Below are 24,699 nucleotides of genomic sequence, written 5' to 3'. Positions count from 1 at the left end.
CTGGGATCATGACTTGAGACAGACGCTTAACCGATTGAGCCACCCAGGCGCCCCTCACATCCCGGTTTTAATTCAGAAGAACCACTGGGCAGATTTCAAATGTGGTAATAATAACAGCTAATATCTAAGTACCTACTGCACGCCAGATGCTTTATGTCTATTCTTTCATTTGACCACTGGGTATGATTTGTATTTATTGCCATTTTACAGATGAGGATCCCGAAGCTCAGAGACTTTGAGCCATATCCTGATCTTATGGGGGAGGCATGGACAATTTGGGATCTGGAGTCCCATAGCCTGGGTTCAAATCTTAACCCCCCTATTTACTAGCTGTGTGACCTCAGACAAGTTACTTCATCTCTCTGAACCCTCATTTCCCCCTCTGTACAATAAAACATCAATAGTGCTTATCTCATAGGATTACGACAAGTCAGTACATGTCAGGTGTCATTAGAACCATGTCTACGACAAAGTCAGAAGTCAGCAAAGGCGAGCTATGATTATTACTCCAGGGCTCATGCTTTTTTTCCCCCACTAGACTGTTCTATCTCCCAATCTTCCCTGAGAGATAGGAACACATTACACACTAAAATAAACAAGATTCTATTACAGCAATGATGCAAAATGCTTAGATAAAGAAAGAGAACAACTGTTCAAATTCATCTATTCCACAGTTCTCCCTGAATATTCTCAGGCCAGTAAAGCCCACGAAATGATGGCCCAGGAAAAACAAGGCTCATGGTGAATATAATGTATATTTAAACCTCTCCTTTTTCTACCCCATCTTCTTCCTTTCCTTTGTCAGCAGGCTCGGAAGGGTAAATGCATCTTTTTTTTTTTTTTAAGATTTTCCTTATTTATAGAGTGCACAAGTGGGGGGAGGGGCAGGAGAGAGAGAATCTCCAGCAGACTCTGCGCTGAGCGCAAAGCGGACATGGGGCTTGACTTTACGACCCCGAGATCACCACCCGAGCCAAAATCAAGAGTCCAATGTTCAACTGACAGCCACCCAGGTGCCCCAGATTCATCTTTTTGACCTTGGAAGGACAAATTCGCTGTAAACACTCCCACTCATACGGCTTCATAGGTTAGTTCCTTGTTTGGTATGGGTAGAAGGGTCTAGAAGTCAAAGTGTGAAGATTTGGAGTGGATTTCTCCCCCACCTTTCTACTGTGTGAGCAGGCGTAAGTACGCTAATCCCTGAGCTCCAATTTTGTCATCTGTGAAAAATCACAAACATGAGGATCAAATTAATAATGTGTGTTAGGACGTAAGATGCATTGCAAACCGTAAATCACACTGCATGGGAGAAGTTGCGTGCCTTCCATCAGCTGGCAGGAACTCTTGGGTCTTGGCCTTCCCAGCGATCACACTCGGGAGAGGTATGAGGTGTTCGGGCACGCTGCCCGAACATATCCCCTAAGAAGCTGCCTAGAAGGCCGCCTTCCTGGGGCAGGCTGGGCTTGGGGGAGGTGTTGGCAGACACTCGCCGTCAGACGCACCCTGCTGCGCAAGCTTTCAGCAGAGGCACCGTGTGAAGGAGGGAACTAAATGTGGGATCCGAGAGGATGGGGCTGGGGGAGAACCCTACTCAGTGACTGGTTTGGAAGAGCCCAGGGCACACGGGGAGGGGGGTGGGTAGATTCCAGAACAGGTTGGGTACCACACCAAGTCTGAAACAAACTTCTCAGGCTGGGGAAGCTGACCCCTACTTTCGAGAGACTGGAAAGGTTTTTGGGAGAGGACTGAGAGGCAGCATTTGCTTCTTGATGCATAATCTCCCATCTTGGGTGAAGGGTCAGGGCCAAAGACGAAACACACATTGCTGTGAAAATGCCCCAATAATCTGCTCCAGAGCAGCAAGCAAGGCGCTCAGAGCAGAAAAACCCATCGCTTAGAACTTCCTCGCAGGCCCCCCGGACTCTGCCAACAGAGCCGCCACCGCCGATCAGCTGGGATGCTGGGGCTCCGTGTTAACACGTGTTAACAAGACAGGGGCAGAGAGAAGCGGGGAAGCAAGACTAGCTCTCCCAGCCTGTGCGGGAGGGACGGCGCTGGCAGGACAGGCCCAAGGGTGCAAGAGAGGACAGGACGCGCCGGGGGGGCGGGAAGAGGCTGCAAGGGAACCCCGCGCCATTCCCGCGTCCACCAGCATGGCTGCTAGCATCTTCCCCACCTGCTCGGCCAGCCAGCAACGTTGCGTAAAAGACAAACTAGCAAAAAAAAAATCAAAGAGGGACCTTCATGAAACAGCACATAAGGAAACATGAAAAGTGTATAACAAAATTAAAAAGACTGTATTGCAAAATACAAAATATTTGAATACGTTGAACATGTGTGTAGACTGACGCCAATCCGGCACAAATAACCGATTTTATTTTGTGGGTTGTACCTAAGCACTTGTCTTCGAAATCTCTCCTCCATAGTACTATGCTTTCTCTCTCTCTCTCTCTCTCTCTCTCTTTTCTGTATGTTGATTCATATCCTGGCTTGACAGCACACTTTTTCTTTTTTTGCTAAGATGTCTTTCTTCATTAAGAGAAGTATCGGTTTCCAAATACAATGATGCATGTTTGTACCTGAGTTTCGTATTGCACCGTGAAAACCTCAGCATTTTGAAAGCCTCTGCACTGTTGTTTGTTCTTGGCATATTGTCAGATGTCCATTGATAAATGGTCCAAAGTTCTATGGGAAATGGGGTTCAAAACTTCGCAGCGCTGTATAGACCATTATGAGGGCTAAGATTTATATACAATAAAAATGGGAGTACTGCGTCAATGAAGAAATAAAACCCATTGATGAAACCAACAAACTGTCAAACCAAACGGTCAACCAGCTTTTTTTTTTTAATCTTTTACAGGAAAATCGCCTTACGGTCAATTAGTTACCCAGCAAAATGGCTTGCAACAAAGATGCTCACGGGGGAACTACCTAGAACCACCAAAGGTCTCCCCACACCATACCTTGCCACAAAGTCACCATGATGCTCCTCCCAAATGGCTTCCTTTCAAAGACTCAGGAACCCAAACACTCCATGAAAATGTTCACCAACCCAGCTGCCCGACTGGCCGTGAAGTACGTTAGACTCAGGCCCTGGAACCCAGAACCACTCTCCCTCCGAAACGCACCTAAGAGGAAAAGGTAGTTCCCACCATCTCTTCATTTACACAAACATCAGCCAGTTACAGAGCAAACACACTCCTGGCCTGCATCAGAGAAAGGCAAAACTAAGAGAGCTGTTCTTAGCAGCCCATCTGTGTAAATGGCCACGAGCAAGCCAAAGTTTTGAGACACCATGGACTAGTTTTCACAGCCTGTCTGTTACTACATTATCATTGTCAGAGCCTTGAGCACCTACAGGAAACTGCACAAAATTAAGGCTTGGGATTCTAAGCTAATCCACACTGATAGAAGGTGCAAAGACCAGAAAGCTACAGAGCTGTTCTTAAAACACTGGGTGATAAAGAGCGGTCCACGTCCAGAATTGAACTGCACGGGATAGATCCCAGCTTCCTGAATTTCCAATCTCTGGGTAACAATCGATACCTTCTGCCTTTTTGCTCTCCCAGCCCTCCCAACAGCTTTAAGACTTAATTCTTTGTATTAAATCCCTCTTCCCTTGAAATAGCTAAAGTGATTTCTGGTTTTCTTGACCAGACCCTTACTGATGAACCATCGATATTTTTTTCTTTTCTACATTTTTTTCTTTTGGATATTTGTGTTGACACCCAAGTTTTCGTGTTTGGCTCCTTGTGCTCTGTCTTTGGAGTTCTTCGACAGGATCTTCCTGTTGTTAATTTTGTGGTTGCCATTATGTTTCTTCCTACCACCCTCTCAACACTGGCAAAATTGGATGCTTGCCCCTAACTGAGCTTCTCTGCTTTTAGACCCCGTTATATTCAACTGCAAAACAACCTGAAAACACCGAGCAGACCCAATCCCTTTCTCTGGGAACACCTCCAGGTTCCAGTGAAACTTTTGTTCCACCGGGTCGTTAACAAAAAAGGTCTGCCACAGCAGGACTCTGCCCCTGTTGATGGGAGCTATGCATAACTAATGAAGAGGAAAATTGGGAGCAACCCGGCCTGATCAGTCTCAACATGTTTCTAATAACTTCTACATCTTCCGATCTTCATTTCCCTATACGTCTTCTTTCCTTCCTAAATGAATACTCCAAATCCTCTTCAGCCCACTAACATTTTCCAGTCTAGATTTTCTCTCCCTTTCTTCCCTGTCTTATGGTATTTTGTTTTGTAGAGGATTACTTCAGCTTCTTGGTCACATTGTACACATTTTCTTTTTTTATATTTTTTAAGATTTTATTTATTTATTTGAAAGAGAGAGAACACGAGAGGGGGTAGCAGCACAGGAAGAGGGAGAAGCAGGCTCTCTGCTGAACAGGGAGCCCGATGCGGGGCTCAATTCCAGGACCCTGAGATCATGACCTGAGCCGAAGGCAGATGCTTAACCAATTAGCCCCCCGGGTATCCCTGTACACATTCTAAATACCAGTTGCCTTGGTCTCTAGTTGTGGACATTAAGATGTCACAGATGTCCAGTAACCCGGAAGATTTAAGAGTAGACTTTATCTCGTAGTACTGAAAATACCCCCAAGTGACAGGTCCTAGATTTGTCTCAAATATGAGGTGGTTATCCTTCCATAATGCTGGGAGGAGTTTATTACTTGTCCAGAGCCACAGAGATTATAGGCGGCAGAGCCAGGATTCGAACCCAGATCTTTCTGATGCCATGGTTGCTGGTATCATTCAGAGGTGCAGCCTCCCCTAGTGACAAAGGGAGCCCAGAGAGCCTTCCCAGAGGAGGCGTGACTGCCAAAGAACTGTAGAAAAGCCAAGACCAACATAAACGAAAGCACTCAATTTTAAATTCCAGCAAAATTCTCTCTCTCCTCTGTCAGCATGAGGTACCTCTTGGATGAAGAATTCATTCAAGTGTTTCTTAGCAACCAGAAGCATTATCAAGAAAACCTCCAGTTCGGAAGTGTCTGCCAGAGTTCATTTCCCCTGAGTCACACATATATGTGGAATAGAGTCATATGAACAAGGAAGAAGGTGTGGCAGGATACACAGACAGCGAGAAGCCAGAGTTGACAGGAAGTAGGCAGATAATTAGTTTCACTTTTACACACCTGTGTTTCCCTTGTTATAACAAGCACATATTATTTTATCATGTGAAAAACATCAAATAAAAAAAGTTTAGGAGCTCGTGGCAAATACATTCATCAAATCCCACTCAATTTTCTTCTTCCTGCATACATGAAGTAACTACACTTCCCAATCTCCCGCATGCTTAGGTTCTGGTTATGTCACCGGGTTCTCACCGAAGGGATGCGGCGGGAGTGAGATATACCACTTCCACACCATAATATCCCCTACGGCATCATCCACACTCACTCTGCCTCCTCCTTGGCAAACTTTGAGGACATAGGATTAAGATGACACTATGGCAAGATAAACAGAGCCTAGACTCCTGACTCAATTGCTCCAACAAACAAGGACCTATCTGATGAAGCCACTAAGAACATGTGGTCTGTTTGTTACTGCAGCACTCCCTGCCTATCTGGACTAATAGGGTGCCCATATGCGCCAAGACTTTCCAGTGACCCACAGAAGTTCTGAGAGAACCTATTGTCTACTTCACACATGGAAAAAGCCTTGCAGTGTTTTTGCTAACTGGATTTTTTCAATCCTAAGTTTGTATGGGGACATATTTCAGAGCATAGTTCCTTTCCGTCCCTCTACCTCTGAATTACCTTCCCCATTCTCACTTTGTTGTGGTGTGTTTGTCCCAAAGGGAAATAAATCAAGGGCTTATCAGAAAGGAAATAGTACATGCACTTTGCATTCTTGTTTAAACAAGGCCTGAAAGGGAAGGAAATTTTATGACATTTTCTTCTCCTCGGGGACCATTCTGCATTTTACTACCCTAATATTTACTTATTGTTATAGTAAAACCTTAGATAAACCATCAGAGGCTGAGCAGTTCCAGACAAGTGTTTCAAAGAACTAAAGTTTATACATTTAGGCAATAAAATGCTGTTGATTTTTAAATGTTTTGAAGAAAATATTTATGAAGCATATTAAATGAAGGATGGTGACATGTTCTACTTTTCTGGGCAATTCAGGGTTAACCCAAGTTCCTGGAATGCTCCACGCTCCCTTGAGGGGCTTGAACGTGCTGTTAACTCTGCCTGGAATAGTCTTTCCCTTCCTTTACCTACTTAACTTCTCCTCATCTTTCGGATGCCAGCTCAAAGACCAATCCCCTCAGGCATAACTGTATAAATTTCTGAAAATTCATCAAACTGTTCACTTGAAACAGGTGAATTTTGTGGTATGTAAATTATACCTCACTAAAGCTATTTTTTTATTTTTTTAAAGATTTTATTTATTTATTTGACACAGAGAGAGACACAGTGAGAGAGGGAACACAAGCAGGGGGAGTGGGAGAGGGAGAAGTGAAGCAGGCTTCCTGCTGAGCAGGGAGCCCCATGCGGGGCTCGATCCCACGACCCTGGGATCATGACCTAGCCGAAGGCAGATGCTCAGGACTGAGCCACCCAGGCACCCCACTAAAGCTATTTTTAAAAGGCTAACAACACTATCCAGGAGGTAGAGCACCCTCCCCCCTTAAATGTGGGCTGCACATAGTGACTTCCTTCCAAGGATGATAGCATGGAAAGGGAAAGAGGGAAGGGAAGTATGTCCACAATGGAGAAACCTGACAAGAATGGTATCAGCCAAGTGATCAAGGTCAATATCAACAATGATAAGTCAAGTTAAAAGTCTGTACCCTCGATCCAATGTGTTGAATATGGCACTTTACCCCTATGGTCTTCCTTCCAGACACCATAACCCCAGTCTAACCATGAGAAAAATTCCAATAGAGGTGCATCCTACAATGTAACTCACCAGTAGTCCTCAAAACTGTCTGGCTTATCAAAAACAAGAAGAGTCTAAGAAATTTTCACATCCAAGAGGAGCCTAAAGGAGATACGACAACTAAATGTGATATGAGGGGCGCCTGGGTGGCCCAGTCAGCTGAGCATCTGCCTTCAGCTCAGGTCATGATCCCAGGGTCCTGGGATCGAATCCTGCATCGGGCTCCCTGCTCAGCAGGGAGTCTGCTTCTCCCTCTCCCTCTGCCTCTTCTCCTGCTTGTACGCTCTCTCTGACAAATAAATAAAATCTTACAAAATAAATAAATAAATAATAAATAAATGTGATGTGATATCCTGGATGTGCTCCTGAGAGAGAAAAAGAACATTAGGTACAAACTAAGGAAATGTGAATTAAGTATGGACTTTAGTTAATAATAATATATCAATATTGGTTCACCACACGTGACAAATGTACCACGGTGATGGAAGATGTAAATAATAGGGGAAGTTTTTTTAGAACAGATTTTTTGAACAGTTTTAGATTTATAGGGAAATTGTAAAGACAATACAGAGAGGGGCGCCTGGGTGGCTCAGTTAAGCTTAAGCTTAATTTCCCAGCCCCACCCCTCAGCAGATCAAGTCCCCTTACTGTATGTCCATATAGCAATCTAGAAAGCTAACTAAGTGAATGAATGAATTTATCACCATATGCAATTATGGCTCTGCATTTTGCACAACTTGATAGGTGCTTAGTCATAAACATAGAGTAAGTAACATAAGAATGTAAGTTCCATGGCAATAGGATTTTGTCTGTTCTGTTCTCTACTGGATCCTCATCACCTGGAGAGCACCTAGCCCACAGCAGACACTTAGTAAGAACAACTTCCACCCTAGCTTGAGCCAAGGAATCTCTCCCCAGTGGTTTGAGCTTGGGATACAGATATTTTAGCTCAGGGGCGCCTGGGTAGCTCAGTCGGTTGGGCGTCTGCCTTCAGCTCAGGTCTTGACCCCAGGGTCCTGGGATTGAATCCTGCATCGGGCTCCCTGCTCAGCGGGGGAGTCTGCTTCTTCCTCTGCCCCTCCCCCTTCTCGTGCTCTCTTTCTCTCTCTTGCAAAAATAAATAAAAAATAAAATCTTTAAAAACAAAAAAAGATATTTTAGCTCAGTCTGCATGATTCCTTAATACAGCTTATTGAGGTGCGGACGGCAGCACCATTTGATTGGGCTGCCAGATGAACAGAGGCTTAGGGGATTGGTCTTTAAAGAATCAAGCCAAGACTAAGAGGAAAGGAAAGACAAGGGACAGGGCAAGAGGTCCACCTAGGTTCCCACCAGGGCTGTCTTCTCCAGTTCCAGTCAATTGCTGGGACTGTGTGTCCCGGGAGATCCTCCTGTTGTGTACAGTTCAACAAACCCTTACCATCAGATCTTGCTCCTTAGGGATAACTGCACCAAAACCTTATCTGTATCCCGTTTTCCTAGTCTGAGTTTCTGTTGTGAAAGATGTTGAATCAGAGTAATGGAGGGAAATATCACCTGCGGTATGATGAAGAGAGAGAAAAAGACAACAGGAAGCAGAAATGGGGATAACAAAGTGGAAGTGGAAGCTATAAAAAGCTGATTCTTTACAATAGCCAAGATATGGAAGCAGCCCAAGTGCCCACTGATTGATAAATGGATAAAGATGTGGTGTGTGTAGAGACACACACACACACACACACTGGAATTTTATACAGCCATAAAAAAGAATGAAATCTTGACATTTGCAATGATGCGGATCTAGAGAGTATTATGCTAAGTGAAGTAAGTCAGGCAGAGAAAGACAAACACCATGCAATTTCACTCTTACATGGAATTTAAAAAACAAAACAAACAAACGAAGGAAAAAAAGAGACAAACGTGGTTACCAGAGGGGAGGGAGGGGTGAATAGGTGATGGGGATGAAGAGCACACTCATCATGATGTGCACAGAGTAATGTATGGAATTGTTGAATCACTATATTGTACACCTGAAACTAATATAACACTGTAGGTTGACTATCCTTCAGTTTATTTATTTATTTATTTTTAAAGATTTTATTTATTCATTTGAGAGAGACAGAGAGACAGAGAGAGCACAAGCAGGGGGAGAGGGAGAGGGAGAAGCAGACTCCCCGCTGAGCTGGGAGCTGGACGTGGGGCTCTATCCCAGGACCTGAGATCATGACCTGAGCCAAAGGCAGATGCCTAACCTACTGAGCCACCCAGGCACCCCTATCCTTCAATTTAAAAAAATGGAAAGCAGTGGAAGAACTAGAAATACATGAAAATGACCTAACAAGTATACAGGAACGAGCAAGATCACAGATTCCAAGGGTCATGAATTCATTCATTCAGCAAATATGTACTGAGCCCCCACTCTGTGGCAGGTTCCATTCTCGGTGTTAGGAATATAGCACCCAACAAAACGATGGAAATTACTGCCCAGAAGAGCGATCAGAGACTGGTGGGGGTTTACACAGCAACTGAAACTAGAAAAAGAGAATGATGGAGCGGCCGATTTATATCGGTTGGTCAGGCGAGGCCTCTTTAAGAAGGCAACATTAAATTGATACCTGAAGGGCAAGAAAGCACTAGAAGCAGGAAGGTGCTGTAGGATATGGGGGCGATGATCTAGACAGAGGGACGAATCACTGCCCAAGGCTGTAAGGAAGGGTTCTCAAGAATATGGACAGTTTGCCCCCCAAGGAACATCCGGCCATGTCTAGACTTTTTGGTAGTCACAACATGGTGGTAGAGAACAATGCTACTGGCATCTAATGGTTAGAGGCCAGGGATGCAAATAAACATCCTACGGTTTGCACAGAAAAAACCCTTATGCAGAGAATTATCCAAAAAGTCAATGGTGTCGAGGTTGAGAAACCCTGCCCTGAGGCCATCACAGGCTTGGCACCTTCAAGGTGTAGAAAGCAGGACACCACTCCTGGAGAAGAACAGAAGAGAGAACAGCTATGAAGTCAGTCAAGGAAGTGGGTGGAAGCAGACGGTATGCGCCCTTGTATGCCATGGCAAGAAGCTGCCATCTTGTTCTAGGTATGGCAAGGAGCCCATGTTCTAAAAATGGGCCGTAAACATGGACTAATTTATTTGTGGACACAATGACCCTGGCTCTTATGTGGAATGTGGTGGGAGGGGCCGATGTGAGGAAAGGAGAGCCGCTGGGTGGTTTGATAGAAAAAGAAGGTGGTGGCTTGGAGATGGGTCATGACAGTAGAGACAGAGTAGCAGAGGGCTGAGATTTATTTTACAGCTAGAACTTACAGATCCTGGTGACAAAGTGAATTTGGCGGGTGAGGGAAACAGGAATCAAGGATTCATCGAAGGTGGGGCCAGCTACATGGGTGCATGATGAGTGCAAGAGCCGTCCCCACCTCGGGCTGGCAGTGACCTCAGTGGAGGGCTCTCTGCCACCCTGGATCCAGGGGACTGAGCACATCCCAGCCTGCAGGCTGCCAGCTAGCCCTTGCAGGTGGCCCATCCACTGTGGGATGGGGCAACAGACCGGTGGAAAGAAGGCACGGACTTGCCTGCCCGGCTGGGGCACTAAGTCTGGCAAATTATGAAGCTGGCCCTGCTTGAAGGTTTCCAGCTTGAGCAACTAGATGCTTCATTACTGCCATTTACCAAAATGGGGAAGAGTAGGAGGTGGGGTAAAAGGTTCCATCTGGGACTTGTTTAATCTCAAGATGCCTGTGAGACATCTCCCTGACAAGACTGAGTAGGCAATTGTGTATATCTTTCTAAAGCTCAGAAAAGACCTAACGTTGTAGGCATAGAGCTGGAATTTTTCAGCCCGTGGTATATAAAACACGAAAATGATGGTGTGGCTGCTATGAAAAACGGTACGGCGGTCTCTCAAAAAAATTAAACACAGAATTACCACATGATTCAGCAATTCCATTTCTGGGTATACACCCAAGAGAAGTGAAAGTAGGAACTCACATAGATATTTGTACACCTGTGTACACAGCAGTATTATTCACAACAGCCAAAAGGCAGAAACAACCCAAATGTCCATCAATAGATGAATGGATAAAAAAAAAATGTGTCTATACATATACAATGGGATATTACTCGGCCTCAAAAAGGAAGGATATTGGGGCACCAGGGTGAGCGCCAGGTGGGGCTCCCTGCTCAGCGGGGAGTCTGCTTCTCCTCCCCCTCTACCCCTCCCCCTGCTCATGCTCTCTCACACACTCTTTCTCTCTCAAATAAATAAATAAAATCTTAAAAAAAAAAAAAAAAGGAAGGAAAGGAAGGAAATTCTGGCACCTGCTATCACATAGGTGAACTTTGAAGACGTTATGCTAAGTGAAATGAGCCAGTCACAATAGGACAAGTATTGTGTGATTCCATTTATATAAGGAACCTAGAGTAGTCGAATTCATAGAATGGTTACCAGAGGCTGGGGAGAAGGAGGAATGGGGAGTTAGTATTTAATGGGACAGAGTTTCTGTTTGGGAAGATGAAAAAGTTCTGGAGATGGACGGGGGTGATGGTTGCACGACAATGTGAACGTACCCTAATGTCACTGACCTGTACATTTAAAAATGGTTAAAATGGTAAATTTTATGTTCTGTATATTTCATAACAATAAAAAAAGAACTTATTTATTATTATTTATTGAGTGCTTCCTATATGCCCAGCACTATTCTAAGTCCTTTCATTATTTAAAACTCACATAACCCTCATAAAAGTTGTTTTTTTTTAAGCAATTTTATTCATCCATTTGAGAGAGAGAAAGAGAGCACAAGCAGGGGGAGGGGTGGGGGTGAGGGAGAAGCAGACGCCCCACTGAGCATGGAGCTTGGAGCCGCATATGGGGCTTGACCCCAGGACCCCAAGATCATGACCTGAGCCGAAGGCAGATGCATAACTGACTGAGCCACCCAGGCGCCCCAACCCTCATAATAATCTTTAAAGTAGATACCACAGGGGCGCCTGGGTGGCTCAGTCGGTTAAAGTAGATACCACATATAGGCAGTCATCTCTTGGACATCAGCCTTAGCAACATATTTATGGATCTGTCTCCTCAGGCAAGGGAAACAAAAGCAAAAAATACACCACTGGGATTACACTGAAATAAAAAGCTTTTGCACAGCAAAGGAAATGATTAACAAAAAGGCAACCTAGTGAATGGGTGAAGATATTTGCAAATGACATATCTGATAAGGGGTTAGCATTCAAACTATATAAAAAAAACTTACACAACTCAACACCAAAAAACAAACAACTGATTAAAAAGTGGGCAATGGGGGCACCGGGTGGCTCAGTTGGTTAAACACCCAACTCTTGGTTTCAGCTCAGGTCATGATCTCGGGATCATGAGATCAAACCCTGCATCAGGCTCCGTACTCAGTGAGGAGTCTGCTTGAGATTCTCTCCCTCTGCCCCATCCCCTCTCTATTTCTCCCTAAAATAAATAAATACATCTCTAAAAATAAATAAATAAATAAATAAATAAATAAAAATTTTAAATGGGCAGTGGATTTGAATAGACATTTTTCCAAAGAAGACATCCCATCCAGATGGCCAGCAGACACACGAAAAGATGCTCAACATCACTCATCATCAGGGAAATGCAAATGAGAACCACAGTGAGGAATCACCTCACACCTGTCTGAATGAGTAGTACCAAAAAGACAAGAAATAACAAGTGCTGGCAAGGATGTAGAGAAAAGGAAGGCCTCGTGCACTTTGGGTGAGCATGTAATTGTTGCGGTATTATTTACAATAGCCAAGATATGGAAGCAACCCAGGCACCTGGGTGGCTCAGTCGTTAAGCGTCTGCCTTTGGCTCAGGTCATGATCCCGGGGGCCTGGGATCGAGCCCTGCCTCAGGCTCTCCACTCGGCAGGGAGTCTGCTTCTCCCTCTCCCTCTGTGATCTCTCTCGCTTTTGCTCTCTCTCAAATCAATCAATCAATAAAATCTTAAAAAAAAAAAAAGATATGGAAGCAGCCCAAGTGTCCATCCATAGATACATGGATAGAGAAGATGTGGTGTACATACACAGTGGAAACTACTCAGCCATAAAAAAGAATCTTGCCATTTTTGACAACATGGGTGGACCTAGAGGGTATTATGCTGAGTGAAATATGTCAAAGAAAAACAAATACTATTTGATTTCACTTATATGTGGAACCTAGAAACAAAACAAACAAACAACGACAACAACAAACCAGAAGCAGACTCATAAACACAGAGAACAATAAAAAAAAGAAAAGAAAAGAAAGTAGGTACAATATCATCAACCCCATTTTACAAACGAGAAAACCAATGACCAGAGTCGTGAAGTAATGGGCCAAAGCTCACGCGGCTTCCAAATGGCCGGGCTCAGATTTGGATTCAGGCAGTCTGGACCAGAGCCCAAACATTTCTTTTTTTTTTTTTTTTTAAAGATTTATTTATTTGTTTTACAGAAAGAAAGCCCAAGCGCGTGCACGTGAGTACGGTGGGGGGAGAGGGAGAGGGGGAATCCTCAAGCAGACTCCCTGCTGAGCAGGGAGCCTGACATGAGACTCCATCCCAGGACCCCGAGACCATGACCTGAGCCGAAATCAAGAGTCGGCCCCTTAACCGACTGAGCCACCCAGGTGCCTCCCAAACATTTTTTTTTTAAAAACCGACTGTATTACCTATCAACAGAGATTACGTCATGTAATAGAAGAACACATTTCACAATAAAAAACAACAACAAAAACAAAACCCAAACCAAAAAGAAATGTTTCTAATTGAAGGCTGACTTGAGAGCTCACAAGCAGCTAGGGACTGGCCTTTCACCATATTTGGACATGGTTCCCAGCACAGGGCTGGGCTGCAGAGGGAGGAGAAGTCAGCCAGCAAAGGAAGGGGGGGTACGATTTACACGCCACCTGGTTTCTGATCTTTTCTTCGACAAATCATTTCGTCGCCTTTGGAAAAATTACTCTATGACCAGAGACGTCCCGAGAATGTGCTGCCAGGAGGGCATCCTGCTGTGCGAGCAAAGGTCAGGACGGCCCTTAGCCAGCCCGCAGGGTCAGGAGGGGCAGAGCCCCAATCCCAGGCCGGGTGGACCCGGGGGCCAGGTCTGCAGTTCCTCGGTCTTCAAGAGATGGGGGTTACTGTGCTATTTGTAGGTTGCTCTGTGGTGTTATCAATCAAACTTCTCAGACAGAAGCCACGCCAAAGCCATGGAAACTCCAGGCTTCCAGCTGGGGAGATGCCATGGTTGGACCAAGGAAGTCAGAAGTTCCTATTGACGAAGCCAAGTCAGAGCCGGCTGGCGAAAGGGAAGGTGCAAAGCACTCATGTGGATCCCATTTACAGACCAGAATTCCCTCGCTCAGAAGCACATCCCAATCTGTCAGGAATCCACAGGCCCGCTGGGGCTCTGGGCAGGCTGGGTCACTGAAGTGGATGAGAAACGGCTCGATGACAGGGATGCAAAATGCCTCCCTCACTCAGGTCCTCGTCAGGGGAAAGAGCCAAGCAGCCCGAGATGTGGCAAGAGATCAGAAGGCAGCGGAACCTCACAATCTGAATGACCTGGAGGGAGGGCGGGGAACGGGAAGGCCCAGGCAGGGCCAGGCCACACAGCACTGAGACAGCAGACCCCTTCCTCAACTTCCTGTTGGGTATGAATCCCACCTGCCTTGTCCCCAAGTCTGAATTTAACCGGCTCAATCACCACTGCCTTTGACATGGCCATTGACCTTACCTTTCAGGCCTCTTCTTGCAGTGGGAAGGCCTTTGGCCCCAGGGACAGGGGCTGGGTGGGATGGTCCTCATGGGCAAGTGCGCGGCCCCTGGCCGTGAGTGAGGTGAGGGACCCGGCTCACAGGAGGAGCATGGGAACGGGGATGTGGAGCCCTGCAGGAGGAAATCCGAGGAGAGCAGTTTAAGTTCTAATTTAAAAAACACTCCACATCTTCTTGCTTCACTGTCCCGAAGCACAGGGCCCTTACCTAAGGCATGTACGCTTCACCCCCTGCCCACCCTTCTTCCTACCTCAAACTACTCCGTAACTATCTCTGCCCTGAGGTGTTTGGGATCCTCAATAAAGGACACAAACACATTTTAGTGTGTGTGTGTGTATTGCATAGTTTGCTAGATCTGCCATCACAACATAGACTGGGCGGCCAGTACAACAGCAGTGTATTTTCTCACGGTTCTGGAGGCTGGAAGCCCAAGAGTGTGGTGCCAGCCATGTGGGGTTCTCCCTCCTTGACTTGCTGACGGCTGTGTCTCATCGTGTCCTCCTGGGAGCTTCCCTCTGTGCGTGTCCGTGGGAGTCCGTTTGCGTTGCTATAACGAAAGATCAGAAACCAGGTGGCGTGTAAATAGCAGACCTGTATTGCTCACAGTGCTGGAGGCCGGAAGTCCCAGATGAAGACACCAGCAGATTTGGTGCCTGGTGAGGACCCACCTCCTGGTTCTCCATGTCCTCACACGGTGGAAGGAGTGAGGGAGCTCTCTGGGGTCTCTCTCATAAGGGCACCAATCCTATTCCTGACGGGTCCATGACCTAATCACTTCCCAAAGGCCCGACCTCCTAACAGCAACACCTTGGGGGTTAGGATTTAACCTATTCTGGGGGGCCACAAACATTCAATCCATAGCAGTGTCTGTGTCCTAATCTCTTCTTATAAGGACGCCAGTCTAACCCATATGACCTGATTTTACCTAAATCACCTCTTTAGTTTTTTTAAAGATTTATTTATTGATTTTATTTTATTAAAGATTTTATTTATTCATTTGAAAGAGAGAGAGAACAAATTGGGGGAGGGGCAGAGAGAGAAGCAGACTCCTCGAGGAACTGGGAGCCTGACTTGGGACTCAATCCTAGGACCCTGAGATCATGACCTGAGCTAAAGGCAGATGTTTAACCAACTGAGCCACCCACATGCCCTATTTATTCATTTGAGAGAGAGAGCACGCACACACACATACACACACGCACACGAATGAGCATGGGTCAGGGGGCGGGGGGAGCGGGGGCAGAGGAGAGGGAGAGAGAGAATTCTCAAGCAGACTCCCCGCTGAGCACGGAGCCCCAGGCGGGGCTCAATCCCAGGACCCTGAGATCATGACCTGAGCCGAAATCAAGAGTCTGACGCTTAACCAACTGAGCTACCCAGGCGCCCCTAAGTCACTTCTTTAAAAGTCTATCTCCAAAGACAATCGCATTCTGAGGGACTGGGGGTTAGGGCATCACCATATGAATCTGGGGGTGAGGGACACAATCCAGCCCATAACGGTAGGTAAGGACCTGGGAGGCTCTGCTGCACACGGCATTAGCACAAGTCCAATCAATAATGCTTTGTTTCACTTACTGGAAATAGCTCAGTTTTTAGCAAGGGAGGTAGAGAAACAGCATTGTTTTGTTATCTTCATTTCTACTCTCACTGCTTGTAAATGAAAACAACACCTACAGTAGTTCAAATCTCAGAATTTGTTAGCTATGGTTTTCTCCTAGATTTTTTTTTAATACTTTGGCTCTATGATCCATCCCCAAAGCAAGGCAGATATCAAAAAACAACCCCGCAGGTTACCATCACCTACAGTAAGGAGCAAGATGGCGAGCAAGGGCCGCCATGGGCATGGTTGACCGCCATCATCCAGAATCCCACCACGAAGGAAAGACTCATGGTCACGTGTGCTGTATTCCCTTCTTCCTGTTGTTCCATCCACTAGTATTTCACATTGTTGAGAGCATCCTTTATATTGAAATCAGAGTCTTGCCTTTTTCTGTTACATTTTATCATACACTTTTCCAAACATCATTAAAAAGGATCCATTGATGGGGCACCTGGGTGGCTCAGTGGCTGAGGCGTCTGACTCTTGATCTCAGCTCAGGTCTTAATCTCAGGGTCATGAGTTCAAGCCCCACAGTGGGCTCTGTGCTGGGTATGGAGCCTACTTAAAAAAATTTTTAGGGGCACCTGGGTGGCTCAGTCAGTTAAACGTCTGCCTTTTGCTCAGGTCAATCCCAGAGTCCTGGGTTCAAGCCCCACGTCAGGCTCCCCACTCAGCAGGGAGTCTGCTTCTCCCTCTCCTTTTGCCCCTCCTTCTGCTCGTGCTCACGCGTGCTCTCTCTCAAATAAATAAAAATTAAAAAAATTTAAATAATAATAATAATAATAATAAAGGATCCGTTGACATGTTGAATGATTGCATAATATTGCATGGTGTTTCAGACCACAGTTGACTCAACCATTTCCAGTCATTGGACATTTAGGTTGTTTCCAGTTTTTAACAATTACAAATAATGCTGACAAACATCTTTGGCCTACACGCTTGCCTGCATTTCTGATAATTTCTCTCGGCTACATTCCTACAACATGGACACGTTTGCCTTCAAGGCTTTTGGAGCACAGGAAAACCGCTGTCTTTCCAAGCCTGTGACTTCATGGGTCAGGGAAGAACTCGTTGGGGCTTCCCCTGATGCTAATCCAACATTTGGTCCTACGTTCCTACCAGGGGTACCTTCACCCTCTGCCCACTTTTCCACCCAAGCACAATTAGGACTCCCCGTAATTACAGGGTGCTGAGATAGATACAGGGCATCAAAAGGCAAAACAGCTGCTAGTAGGGAAAAGGTGAGGAGGGGCACAGAAATGCTGGCATTTACCAAGCGCTTTTCCTCCAAAGGGCTCAAAGGTTTCCAGAGATATGGTCTCATTAATCTTCACGGGTCTGTGATTTTTCTTTCTGATAGAGACCCAAAAAGAAACTGTATTTGTTGGTATGTATTTGTGCATTCACTATGCTCCTGCTTTCTTGCTGTTCCCTAAAATGGCTTTTATATTTGGGACTTCTGATTTGTGCAGACAAAAAGTCCCAAACTGAGTCTATTTATCTCTTACCCTTAAAACTCATGGGAGGACAGGAGGAAGGACAGTTAGTCACATTTTAAGAATGAACAGAGACGCTAAGTAACCCAGCACAGGGTGTCCCCACCAAAGTGGTGGTTCAGGGCAGAAGCCCTAAGTGAAAGCTGCATACCAAGCAGGTTTCTTTCTTTCAAAGTTGCTTGCTTTCACCTTTTTGCAAAAATACATTCACAATTTCTGACCTTGTAGACATTTTTGAAAGGAACGGTGATAGAGTAATGGCTCCCCCAAAGATGTTCACATCCTTTCGTCAAAACCTATCAGTAAATTACCTCACAAAGGGATAGACCTTGCTGATATGATTACATTAGGGATCTTGAGATGGGTTATTAGGTATAATCACAAGGATCCCTAGAAGAAGGAGGCAAAGGATACCACCAAGAGAGTGAAAAGACAACCCAAGAATGAGAGAAAATATCTGCAAATCAAATGTCTGATAAAGGATTAATATCCAGAATATGTAAAGAACTCTTACAACTCAACAACAAAAAGACAAACCACTCAATTAGTGCATGGGCAAAGGACTTGAACAGACATTTCTCCAAAGAAGATACACAGATGTCCAACAAGCACATGAAAGGATGCATCTAATCCCTCGTCATTAGGGAAATACATGACCACAAGGAGATACCATTTCACGCCCACTAGGATAACTGGAATCAAAAAGACAGACAACCAAGCGTTAGCAAGGGTGTGGAGCAATTGGAACCCCTGTACATTGCTGGTAAAGTGATGTAGCTACTTAGGGAAAACAATTTGGCAGCTCCTCAAAAATCTAAACATAGGGGCACCTGGCTGGTTCAGCCTATAGAGCATGCGGCTGTTGATCTCAGCATCCTGAGTTCAAGCCCCATGTTGGATGTGGAGCTTACTTAAAAAAAAAAAACGTAAACATAGAATTTTCACATAATCCCAGAATTCCACTCCTAGGTATATACCCCAAAGAATGAAAAACAGGAACTTAAATAGATACTTGTACTCCAGGATTCATAGCAGCATTATTCACAATAGCCAAAGACGGAAATAGCCCAAAGTCCATCAACAGATGAACAGATAAACAAATGTGGTATGAATATATATGCAAATATGTATACATAATGGAATATCATTCAGCGATAAAAGGAATGAAGTTCTAGAACATGCTACAAGTTGGATGACCCTTGAAGACCTTATGCTAGGTAAAATTACCAAACACAAAGGACAAATACTGCAGGATCCATCTACATGGAATATTTAGAATGGCAAATTCATAGATGCTGCAAGCGGATTTGCAGTCAGCATCAGCCAGGAGAGGAGGGAGTGGGGGTTATTTCCTAACGGGTACAGAGTTTCCACTTGGGTAGTGAAGGGTTTTACAAATCGAGATGGCCGCACTACCTTGGGAATGTAATTCATGTCGCTGAATTGTACACTTTAAAAATTGGTTAAATGGCCAGTTTTGTGTTATATATATTAAATGACAATGGAGATGAAGAGGGAGGCAAGAGGGCCAAGGTCAGAAAAAAGAGACATGAGGACAGAAGCCGAGACTGGAACAATGAACGTGCTTTGTGATGGAGGAAGAGGCCAGGAGCCAAGGAATGTGGGCAGCCTCGAGAAGCAGAAAGAGCTAAGAAAACAGATTCTCCTCTGGAGCTTCCAGAAGGAAAGCAGCCCTGCCTAGACGTTTGGATTTCAGCCCCCTAAGACTCCTTTTGGACTTAGACCTCCAGGACTATAAGATAATAAATCTGTGTTTTTTAAGCCGCCAGGTTTGAGATGATTTGTTACAGCAGCAATAAGAAAAATATGCATGAGGGCGCCTGGGTGGCTCAGTCGTTAAGTGTCTGCCTTCGGCTCAGGTCATGATCCCGGGGACCTGGGATCGAGCCCCACATTGGGCTCCCTGCTCCACGGGAAGCCTGCTTCTCCCTCTCCCACTCCCTCTGCTGGTGTTCCTGCTCTCGCTATCTCTCTCTCTGTCAAATAAATAAATAAAAAATCTTTAAAAAAAAAAAAGAAAAAATGCACAGACGTAAAACCTTATTCCTGTATTATCATTCACGAACCACAATACACTAATTCACTTTGTAGTTGACCCACATGACTTTTTTTAAAAAGATTTTATTTATTTATTTATTTATTTGAGAGAGAGCATGAGCAGGGGGTTGGGGGGCAGAGGGAGAGGGAGAAGCAGACTCCCCGCTGAGCAGAGACACCAACGTGGGACTCGATCCCAGGACCCTGGGATCATGCCCTGAGCCAAAGGCAGATGCTTAACTGACTGAGCCACCCAGGCGCCCCTATCCACATGACTTTTAAAGTTCCTCAGCAAACAGCACTAGAGTTGGGTCCAGTGCCGACAGCCAGAAGGAGGGGCCACTCTGTGCTTAACCAGCATGTTATCAGTCAGTGGTGTTCTCTTATGAAAAGGTAGGCTGTGGAATGGATTCAGTTAATGATATCCCAAAGAAAAATAATTCTCCCTACAAATACAACCCTGACAATTCATTCGCGTTTGAGCTGTATAATTTATGGAAATTATACCTGCATGTAGGGTCCCATTCCTGTGTCCACTGCCTCCCTCATCTTGCCCTTCTCCTGGCACCGGGCCCCACCTCCCACCACACTGTTCCCCTGAGGGCCGGAACCAGGTCTTAGCAAGCTTGGCATCCATAGCACAGAATTTACATTTTCATCCTTGTATCCAATCATGGAAGGAAAGACTTTCTATTTGAGAATCTCCTAGGTGGGGAGATAACGTGCTGAAGAGTATCTTGAAAAATCGAAGAAACCAGGATGTCCGGAGGATTTCTACATCCCAACAAGTGACACGTAGAGACCTAACAGCATTAACTTCCAAGAACTTACAGAACTTTACTATCTGGCCCCAGCATCTCTGTCCAACATCTCATATTATGCTGTTTCTCTTAAAACACTGGCCTACAGCTGGTTTCAATTCCTCAGATTCTCTATGCTGAATTCCAAAGCGGCCTATTATCCATTTACCATCTGTACATGACTCTGCCCCATGAACTCTATCACTGCTAAGCAGGTTACAGACAGGTGCCGCGGGCTCAGTTCCCTGAGCGCCAAGCCAGGGGCTGCAGACATCCTTCTCAGGGTGGCACTGGGTGGGGACGAGGGCTCTGCTGGCGGGGGCTCAGTAAGGATCAACCATGATCCCTACTGAGCCTTGAGGCTGGACCACAGTGGTCCGTGGTGGAGGCTGTGGATTTGGACGACCCCTGAGGCGCTCTTTTTCATTGTGGGGATAGACACATAATAACCGAGGAGGAGTGGAAACCAGGTGGGACACTAGAACACGTCTCCAGATCACTTTTAGTTTTTTTCTAATTACAAAAGGGGCGCGTGTTTACTGAAAATACTTTGGAAACCAGAGAAAAATACAAAGAAAAAAAATGCAAACCATCTGTAATCCAGCCATCTTGAGATAACTGCTATCCCTTCCCCAGCGCCCTCTAAACTCTTACGCTGCCTTGTCTTCGTTCACAGCCCTGTTATATCATCATTATTATTATTATTACTACTATTACTACTACTACTACTACTACTACTACTACTACTACTACTACTACTACTATACCACTACTTATTGTCTGGCTACTTCAGTTGAATGTAACATCCATAAAGACAGGGAATTTAGCTCTCCGAGGTAGGGCTGGGCAGACTGGGCACAATGGAAAGTCAAGTGCATGAGGGCACTATGGAGTCAAGTGCAAAATTAAGGCATCTGAGTGGGTGGTTAATTGACTCTTCAGCTCACTCCATTCCTCATCCTCAGGTTTGCCTTGCCTTAAAAAATTTGCCGTCAGGGCACCTGGGTGGCTCAGTCGGTTAAATGTCTGCCTTCAGCTCAGGTCGTGATCTCAGGGTCCTGGGATGGAGCCCCACATCGGGCTCCACCACACTCAGCGTGGAGTTGCTTGTCCCTCTCCCTCCCTCTCTGCCCCTCCCCCCAGATAGTTCACTTGCCTAGATCTGAAGGATGCCTTCTTCTGCCTCCGCTTAGCTCCCCAGAGCCAGCCACTGTTCGCCTTTGAATGGTCTGAACCTGATACAGGGCACCAGATGCAACTGACTTGGACGCGCCTCCCGCAGCGGTTTGAAAACTCACCAACCCCTCTTTGGGGAAGCACTGGCCGCGGACCTCGCCAGCTCCCCAAGAGAGGCCACACGATGCACCCTCCTCCAGCATGTGGATGACCTCCTCCTCGCCAGTGACACACAAGAAGACTGCACAAAAGGTACCAAGGCCCTCCCACAGCTCCTGTCAGACTCGGGATACCGAGCCTCATGGAAGAAGGCACAAATCTGCCAACAACAGGTCCGATACCTTGGTTTCCTCCTCACCCAAGGGAAAAGAGAACCAGGGCCAGAGAGGAAACGGGTCATCATCTCCCTGCCACAGCCCCAGACAAAAAGGAGCCTACAAGAATTCCTGGGGGCTGCAGGATTCTGCTGCATCTGGATCCCTGGGTTCTCGGCAATAGCAAGACCCCTTTATGATCTCTTAGGGGGACCCGATCGAGAACCCCCTGCCTGGACTGAGGAAGCAGAAGCTGCTTTCACAGAGATAAAGACCACCCTGGGGCGGGTTCCAGCCCTGGGCCTACCAGATGTAGAAAAACCCTTCAATCTCTTTGTGCATGAAAAGGAAAAAATAGTGCTCAGGGTCCTCACCCAGACTGTTGGGCCCTGGCAATGGCCAGTCACTTACCTGTCAAAGAAGCTGGACCCCATGGCAGCAGGATGGCCACCGTGCCTCAGGGCGCTGGCAGCCACAGTCCTACTCATCAAGGAGGCGGACAAACTTACCCTGGGCAAGAACTTAAGGTCAAGGTCCCTCATGCAGTTGTGTCCCTCACGAATGCACAGGAACACGGCTTCCTTTCCAACTCTCGGCTAGCACAATACCAAGGGCTCTTCTGTGAAAACCCGCGGGTCGCCCTCAAAACAGTAAGGACATTAAATCCAGCAACCTTTCTCCCCACGGAAGAGGGGGACACCAGACCATGACTGCTCCGAGGTGACTGAGGAAGTCTACGTGAGCCGTCCAGATCTGCGGGATCAAGCCGTAAAGCATCCAGAGCTCACGCTGTTCAGCGATGGCAGCAGTTACCTACAAGTGGGTGCCCGGAAAGCAGGTTATGCAGTAACCACAACCACTGAAGTCCTAGAAGCTAAGGCATTACCAGCTGGATGGTTAGCTCAACAGGCCAAATTACATGCCTTAGTCCGAGCCCTCACCCTCGGTGAAGGCAAGTGAGTCAACATCTATACTGACTCTCGGTACACCTTTGCTACTGTAGATATCCGTGGAGCCGTCTACAAGGAAAGGGGCCTCCTAACCGCCGCAGGAAAAGCTATCAAGAACAAGGAGATACTGAGACTCCTCGAAGCCGTCTGGCTTCCAAAGGAAGTAACAATCCTGCCCTGTAAGGGACACCAGAAAGGAGACGACCCCATAGCGTGGGGAAATTGTCTGGCAGATGAGGCAGCCAAGACCGCAGCCAGTGAGGACATGGACAGGCCCCTTCCCTCACCATGGCCCTGACACCCCCGGAAGAAGTCCCTCCACCCAGTTACACTAAAAAGGAAAAGGGATGGGCCATGGCTGAGGGGGCCACCCTGACTGAAAAGGGACCGTGAATGATGCCAGACGGGCGCATCTTTGTTCCAACAGCAACTGGAGGGCATCTAGTCAAGGAACACCACTGACTCACTCATCTGGGGAAAACTGCATTAGAGGCCCTTCTCAAGAAGCACTACTACGTCAGTCAGCTGCCAGCACTATGCCGAGCACCGAGTGAACAATGCCTAACATGTGCTAAAAATAATGCTCGGTCTGCACCGCGGCCCCCGCCAGGTGTCCAGAGGGTGGGAGCAACCCCCCTCGAAGATCTAGAGGTAGACTTCACAGATGTGCACCCAAGCGGAGGGTTCAGATATCTCCTAGTAATAGTATGCACATACTTTGGGTGGGTCAAAGCCTTCCCGACTAGGACGGAGCAAAGCCGGGAAGTAGCTGAAGTCCTCTTGCAGGAGATCGTGCCCCGGTTCGGCCTGCCATTAACAATCCATAGCGACAGTGGACCCGCATCTGTGGCAGACATTGTACAGGTCTTGACCAAATCTCTCAACATCACCTGGAGACCCCACACCGCTTACCGGCCCCAAACTTCAGGGAAAGTAGAGCGAATGAATCACACCCTCAAGGGAACCTTAGCAAAGTTTTGTCAGGAGACTAACCTCCCATGGCCGGATCTGCTACCCCAACTCTCCTGTGTGCTTGCTGCACGTCCAGGACATCAGGTTTCTCTCCATTCAAATTAACATATGGATGGCCTCCCCCGTGCTTGGGAAGCCTTCCAGGAAACTTGCATCAGGTTGGAGGTAAAGGGATACGGAGCAGCTTCAGGCCCTGGGGGCCACCCTAAATAAATTACAAAAGTACACCATCGGGACGGCCCCAACCTCCTTAGGGTCTCAGGTACACTCCTTCCAGACAGGGGACTCAGTTTGGGTCAAAGATTGGAAGAAAGACCCCCTCAAACCTCAGTGGACAGGGCCCCACACTGTTGTCCTAACCCCCCTACTGCCCTCAAGGTCTCAGGTGTCACCCCGTGGGTCCACCACTCCAGAGTGAAGAAAGCTCATCATTCGGACGAGGAGTCACACCAGTGGAGAGTCCAGCCAGACTTCACGAACCGACTCCAGCTTCACCTTCGACAAGACCCCACTGACTGATGGACACCTGCTCACCGTGGTCCCTGGCTCTCATCAGCGTCATTTCCCTCATCTTGGGAGTCACACTCTACACTGTTGCCCCTCCTCACTGGACTTTCCCCCAGAGGCTTACTATTGTCATTGCTTATTGGG

General features: G+C 46.5%; 1 long non-coding RNA gene across 4 annotated transcripts in view; it reads right to left on the bottom strand.

The window, feature by feature from the left end:
• Positions 1–24,699, bottom strand: part of LOC118528356 (uncharacterized) — a 76,742-nt gene that overhangs the window by 14,199 nt on the left and 37,844 nt on the right. For 2 of the 4 annotated variants that reach the window (XR_004913589.2, XR_013448995.1), the window contains exons 2-3: positions 15,092–15,229; positions 14,643–14,794 (exon numbers count right to left, since the gene is read on the bottom strand). This is a non-coding gene — a long non-coding RNA (uncharacterized LOC118528356). Of the gene's footprint in view, positions 1–14,642; positions 14,795–15,091; positions 15,230–22,635; positions 22,879–24,699 lie in introns of those variants that run through there. The other 2 variants (XR_013448996.1, XR_013448997.1) reach the window with 2 other exon arrangements.

Source organism: Halichoerus grypus, chromosome 6 (assembly GCF_964656455.1).
Source record: "Halichoerus grypus chromosome 6, mHalGry1.hap1.1, whole genome shotgun sequence".
Lineage (NCBI taxonomy): Eukaryota > Metazoa > Chordata > Mammalia > Carnivora > Phocidae > Halichoerus > Halichoerus grypus.
This window is presented reverse-complemented; position numbering and strand designations above follow the sequence as displayed.